The following is a 6,622-nucleotide window of genomic DNA, read 5'->3' as shown; positions in this document are numbered from 1 at the left end:
AATATATCCTAGAGAAATAAGAGCTGTGACACAAATAGACATACGCACATCCATCTTTACTGCAGCATTATTCACAATAGCAGAAACATGGGAACAACCTAAGTGTCCATGTGTGGGTGAATGGATAAACAAACTATAGTAAATACACACAATGGAATACTATGCAACATTAAAGAATAACGATGAATCCAGGAAACATCTCACAACATGGATGAACCTGGAGGGCATTAAGCTGAGTGAAATAAGTCAACCACAAAAGGACAAATATTGTATGAGATTACTATTATAAAAAGAAAAGGTTTACACACAGAAAGAAACATTCTCTGATGGTTACCAGGGATGGGAGGGGGAGGGAGGCACAATCACTAACTAGATAGTAGACAAGTATTAACTTTGGTAAAGGGAAAGACAATACACAACATGGGGGAAGTCAGCACAACATGACCAAGGCAAAGGAAGACACTGAAAGGTATGTAAGAGTAGTAGAAAATGAGGGAAACCCTCTATGTGCTGAACTGACACAACAGTCTCAACAATGGGCTCAAACATCAAAGATCATCAAGATAGCACAGCACTGGACAACATAAGATCGCTAATACTTGGAGCTGACTTGATGGCAACTAACAATATCAGAAGAAATAAAGGGTGGTGAGCAATCTGAGCAGATTTACATATGAAACACAAACATACACTTAGCCTTAGGCCTCTAGATCTTGAGTATAGGCTGATCGGTAACCAAGCCCATATACTCCAGAAAAAAAGAGCAAAAATGCCTTAAGAGTTTGAATTGGTGTTTTACTTTAAAATTTAGAATGTTCATCTCTTTTATTTTACTTCATCTCAAAATATACCATTCATCCTACTTTGGAGGAGCTGAAATACATAAGCCTCTCATTAATTCTCCTTGATACCTCTGTGAAGGGGGTACTGACCATTATCCCTTTTCAAAGTCGAGGAATATTTCCATGTGGAGAGGAGGGGCTTGCCCAGGGCCTTGGGTAACACTGGCACAGGGCTCAAAATGACTCCGTAGCGTTTCCTGCCAACAACCTAGCCCTGTTCCTTACTCCTACCCAGTTCTGCTAAGGGGGGAGGGTATTCTGTCGAAGGCCAGGCCCAGTGTTTATCTTAGTTTGTGTTTAGGGAAACACACTAACATTTTTTTTCCTGACAAGAAGTCTTAAGTTCTCTACCAATGTGAAAACTTTCAGGGGTTGAAGGGGTGAATGAAAGGATGGTGGAAAATTTCCAAAAACTCTTGGCCTACTTATCTACCCTGATAGCACATACTGTATTTACTGTGTTTAGACGGGAGGGAGGGCAGACTGTTTCTTTCCAAAGGAAGTATGATCACTCAGCCCGTTCAAATATTGTCAGAGGTTTTAAAAAAATAGTTAACCAACTTTTAAAATGTGGCCAAGAAATCTAATATCCAGTGATTCTTAATACTAAGGGGTTCCTACAAAGACCCTTAAAAATTGCTGTAGTAATAAGCCCTACCACTGAACAGGAACACAGGGGTGAAAAAAACTACTCTGGCCTTTTACACACATTGCTCAAGTCACCTATCTTGGGTCTTTTAGAGAGAATGACTTCATTAATCTGACTGGAAGTTGGCTCTCCTCAGGTCCCACCACTCTGGACTGGCCCTCCCTGGAGTGCTGCACTGGTTTCTCCTTTCATACACAAACCAGCTGTGGCCACCTTCTGAAGTTCCTGGCAACTCCCTAAACTACCTTTTACTGTACAGAATCCCTGGAGGTCCTATTCTGTTTTCTGAAGTCAGTCAAATAAATACAAAACAAATAGGTGAGAAAGTTCAGCATTTCACTTCCTTCCAGAAAACAGAAGATTCTAAGTTTCCATGTAAAATGGGCAGCTGTGCTTTTTTTTTTTGTCACAGCATCAGTGAACTTCAGGGCTGGGAAAAATTCTGAAATCACCAAATCATTCCTCTTCATATAATCAAAATATCTTCTTCCTTCTCAGGAAATTAAGACAAAATGGCCAAGTAACACTTAAGCAGCCTTATACTGAGAAGTCCACAAGCTAAGGGAAACAGGTAGGTAAGGGAGAACTCTGGGCTGGAGACCTTTGTTCTTGGATTAACAAAGAACATGGGGCCCCTTTATGAAATGCTTACCCAATGCCCCACATTCATGTTTTAGGCCATGATTCTCCTTTAATAACCTACCATTAAATCTCCTAATCTCTAGAGGTTTGGGTTTCACCCTGAGGATGAGTTGTTTTTGTAAGATACTGTTGAAACTCTTGAAGGGCAAGCGCTGTGCACCTTACAATCTCTGTGCATAGTGAGGGGAGCAAATCCTTAGCTAGTCATTAAATACAGTCAAATGAGGTTTACAAGAAAGTGGGTGGCCTTCGGGTGCTTCTTTTCTCTCTTAAGAAAGTTTGTTTTTTTTTAATCTGCTAACAATGGCAGGGGTGTACAGCACCTGGTTGCCCGAGTCCCCATCCCTGTCTGTTATAAATACGTCATAAGCAGGGTTCCCGGAATCCCATCAGACCAGAGTTCCGGGCGTCCTCACCTCTCTCTGAGACCATCATACCAGCCTCAGTGTCCCTCCACCCGTGTTCCCCCCACCCGAATCAAGGTGACGCTTCGATGGCTTCCCACAGCGCTGTTTTTCCTAACCGACCCTAGCCCAATTTTCCAAACTTTTGTTCCAGTCAGTCACCGAATCATTTTTCCTCTACCTCCAGCGCAAGGGCTCCTTCCCTGGGGTTCCCCTCTGCCCTTCACCCTACTCTTCTAACCCCATCGCTACCAAGAGATTAGTCCCCATCCCTCAGGACCCCGCTCAGATTTCACCTCTACTCAGATCCTCAATCCACCGCTTTCAACAGCAGGCGGGATTCCTTTCCCCACTGCAGCACCTTCAATGAAAGCCCGGAGTCACTGAGCGCCCGGCTTTGCGTTCCCCACTTCCAGTCCGTCTCCGCCGTCTGCTCCCACCCAGGGGCTCCGCACGGGCCTCACGCCCCAGCAAGACCCTGCACAGAGCACGTAGTAGGCAGCGCCTCAGAAATCGGAAGCCCAAGATGAAGAAAACCAGAAGCCTCCCGCAGACGTCCCTCGAGACCGGGTGTGGCGAGCCGGGCTCGGAGCCCGCCGACTCCCTGACAGGCGAGACTCGCAGAAACGAGTAGCCCTGGAGCCGCTTCGACCATTGCCGAGAGACCAGGCGGGTGACGCGGGACCCCCTTCAGCCTCTGCCAGCGGCGCAGCGACGAAGTCCGAGAAATAGCCGTGGGGCGCCCGGGTGGGCATCCAACAGGCGCAGCCGCTCCCTCGGCTCCCGGCCCCTCCCCCATCTGGCCCCGTTGCCCTCTGTCGGGGAGCCTTCAGGGGAGCTCCGCTGTGCGCACAGCACAGGACGGCCCCTGCCCGCGGCTCGTCCCCTCCCTGATCCCAGCTTGACCGGGCCGGGGTCCGCCGCGCCTCACCTCTCCTCCCCACGAACGAGCTGGACACTAGTTCGGTGTGGACTGGACGGTTCGGGACCGCTCGGGACTCGCAGCACCTGTTTCGGAGCAACTGAGTAGCAGCCGCACGCCTGACGTCAATGCCGCCCCAAGCGCCGCGCGAGCCACGAGTCACCTGATCACCCTGGCAACGCGCGCGGGGCTGGGCGAGGGGCGGTGTCACAGCACGGGCCCCGCCCCCAGCTTCTTGGCCGAGAGGCGCCGTAAGGATCGCTCCCGGGCAGTCCGCGCCTTGGTGGAGGTTGGACTTTGGTTGCCCTGCGCGGGTCTCTGAGGTGGGACGGTATCTGAGACTCCAGCAGTTGCCTCCTCTAGTTGGATAAGCTCCCGAGCCTCCAACCAATACCGCCTAACCGCTAGTGCGGGAGCCTGGGAAGCAGGGCCTCTGTCCCTGCAGTACTCTGCTCAGTGCGCGGCACGCTGTTTCGCTGTGGGCTGCTGCCTCCTGGTGTCTTCTCGGTCTAGACCCAACTAGATTCTGGTGCTCCCTGAGCTGTACCTGAGAGGATTGGGGCTGAGGCTGATAACTGGACTGCTCTCTGGCAACTTTTCCCGTATAAACCTCAAAGCAAGTGTTGTAGAGAAAAACTTGAATGCTGTTTCAGTGTAAAACAGAGAGATTTATTAGGGGTTTAAAACAATTGCAGTTGGGGAACTAGTAGCCCATTGAAAATGGAGCCAGGTAGTCCCGGGGCAGTTTTGTTATACAAGAATTCTTATGGGGTATAAAAAGGAACCAAACTATACCAAACCCTTGGCCATGGAGTCGGTTCTGACTCATAGCGATGCTATAGGACAGAGTAGAACTGCTACATAAGGTTTCCAAGGAGAGGCTGGTGGATTTGAACTGCCGACCTTTTGGTTAGCAGCCGAGCTCTTAACCACCGCGCCACCAGGGCTCACAGGGAGGGCAATTTCAGGAAGATCAGTTAATATTACGATAATCACACTGTGATGGGTTACTGATTATTAATAGTATAGTTAGTGATTACAGATAGTTTCATAGGATGCTTAGATCATGGTCACAAGATGCTTACATGTATTTTCTTTGTCTTGCAAAAATATCTTGTTGGCAGCAGCACCCAGACAGCACTCTTCCTGAGTACGTGCGTTTTGAGGGGTGCAGATGGTCACTTCTTTTGAATTATTCTACAGGGAAAATAATAAACAATGCAGGAAGCATCAAAAGATGAAAGGAATACAGAGTCACTGTACTAAAAAGAATTTGTTGATGTTCAACCATTTCAGGAGGTAGCATATGATCAAGAACTGATGGCATTGAAGGAAGAAGTCCAAGTTGCACTGAAGGCATTGGTGAAAAACAAGGCTCCAGGAACTGACAGAATACACCAACTGAGATGTTTCAACAAACAGATGCAGTGCTGGAAGTGCTCACTCATCTATGCCAAGAAAATTGGAAGATAGCTACTTGGCCAACTGGAAGAGATCCATATTTGTGCCCATTCCAAAGAAAGGTGATCCAACCGAATGTGGAAATTATTGAACAATATCATTAATATCACACACAAGTAAAATTTTGCTGAAGATCATTCTAAAGCGGTTGCAGCAGTACATCAACAGGAAACCGCCAGAAATTCAAGCCGGTTTCAGATGAGAAAGTGGAATGAGATATCATTGCTGATGTCAGATGGATCCTGGCTGAAAGCAGAGAATACCAGAAAGATATTTACCTGTGTTTTATCGGCTATACAAAGGCATTTGACTTTCTGTATCAAAACAATTTATGAATAACATTATGAAGAATGGGAATTTCAGAACACTTAATTGTGTTCATGTGGAACCTGCACATAGACCAAGAGGCAGTTGTTCAAACAGAACAAGGGGATATGGTGTGGTTTAAAATCAGGGAAGTTGTGCATCAGGGTTGTATCCTTTCACCATACTTATTCAATCTGTATGCTGAGCAAATAATCCAAGAAGCTGGACTATATGAAGTAAAATGGGGCATCAGGACTGGAAGAAAACTCATTAAAAATCTGCAGTATGCAGATGACACAACCTTGCTTGCTGAAATTGGAGAAGACTTGAGGCACTTACTGATGAGGATCAGAGACTACAGCCTTCAGTATGAATTACACTTCAACATAAAACAAAAATCCTTACAACTGGGCCAATAAGCAACATCGTGATAAACAGAGAAAAGATTGAAGTTGTCAAGGATTTCATTTTACTTGGATCCACAGTCAACACCCATGGAGGCAACAGTCAAGAATCAAAGATGTATTGCATTCAGCAAATCTGCTGCAAAAGACCTCTTCAAAGTGTTAAAAAGCAAGGATGTCACTTTGAGGACTGAAGTGCTCCTGACCCAAGCCAGAGTGTTTTCAGTCACCTCATATGCATGCAAAAGCTGGACAATGAATAAGGAAGACCAAAGAAGAATCAATACCTTTGAATTATTGTGTTGGTGAAGAATATTGAATATACAATGGACTGCCAAAAGAAAGAACAAATCTGTCTTGGAGGAAGTACAGACAGAATGCTCCTTAGAAGCAAGGACATACTCTCACATACTTTGGACATGTTATTAGGAGGGACCAGTCCGTAGAAAAGGACATCATGCTTGGTAAAGTACAGGGTCATTGAAAAAGAGACCCTCAACAAGATGGATTGACACAGTGGCTGCAACAATGGGCTCAGGCATGACAAGGATTGTGAGAATGGCGCAGGACTGGGCAGTGTTTCATTCTGTTGTACATAGGGTTGCTATAAGTCAGAATTGACTTGATGCCACCTAACAACAACAGATGGTCACTTGGTTAAGGCCCCTCAGGGCATATCGTTTCACATTCTGGTTTTGACCACCGAGGAAAAACATGTTTTTCTCAGAAACATAGCTGTTAGTCTAGAAATCCAGATTAAAATTAGAAAGTGTGGTCAGCATATTATGCCTCTGTCTCATTGACTGAAAGCTTTCTTTTCCTGAGACACAATAATGCAGCCAATGCCCAAGAATGTAATAAGACTTCATTCTGCTCAGGAGGGGGGATTGGAGGAGCTGGGGCCCAGGCCCTGTCCTCACTGTCTCCTCCCTTCTCCTATTCCAACAGAAAAAGAAAGCCCTGAAAGGCTTCCAGAGCAACTCCAGCAAAGC

At 46.3% G+C, this 6,622-nt stretch overlaps 1 long non-coding RNA gene across 1 annotated transcript; it reads right to left on the bottom strand.

The window, feature by feature from the left end:
• Positions 1-1,864: 1,864 nt before the first annotated feature.
• LOC111821380 (uncharacterized) lies at positions 1,865-3,597 on the bottom strand. The gene is made up of 2 exons (XR_002824811.1): positions 3,469-3,597; positions 1,865-3,015 (listed from the first exon to the last, which is right to left on the bottom strand). It is a non-coding gene; the product is annotated as an uncharacterized LOC111821380 (long non-coding RNA).
• Between the last annotated feature and the right edge of the window lie 3,025 nt (positions 3,598-6,622).

Source organism: Trichechus manatus, unplaced genomic scaffold, assembly GCF_000243295.1.
Source record: "Trichechus manatus latirostris isolate Lorelei unplaced genomic scaffold, TriManLat1.0 scaffold00080, whole genome shotgun sequence".
NCBI lineage: Eukaryota > Metazoa > Chordata > Mammalia > Sirenia > Trichechidae > Trichechus > Trichechus manatus.
This window is presented reverse-complemented; position numbering and strand designations above follow the sequence as displayed.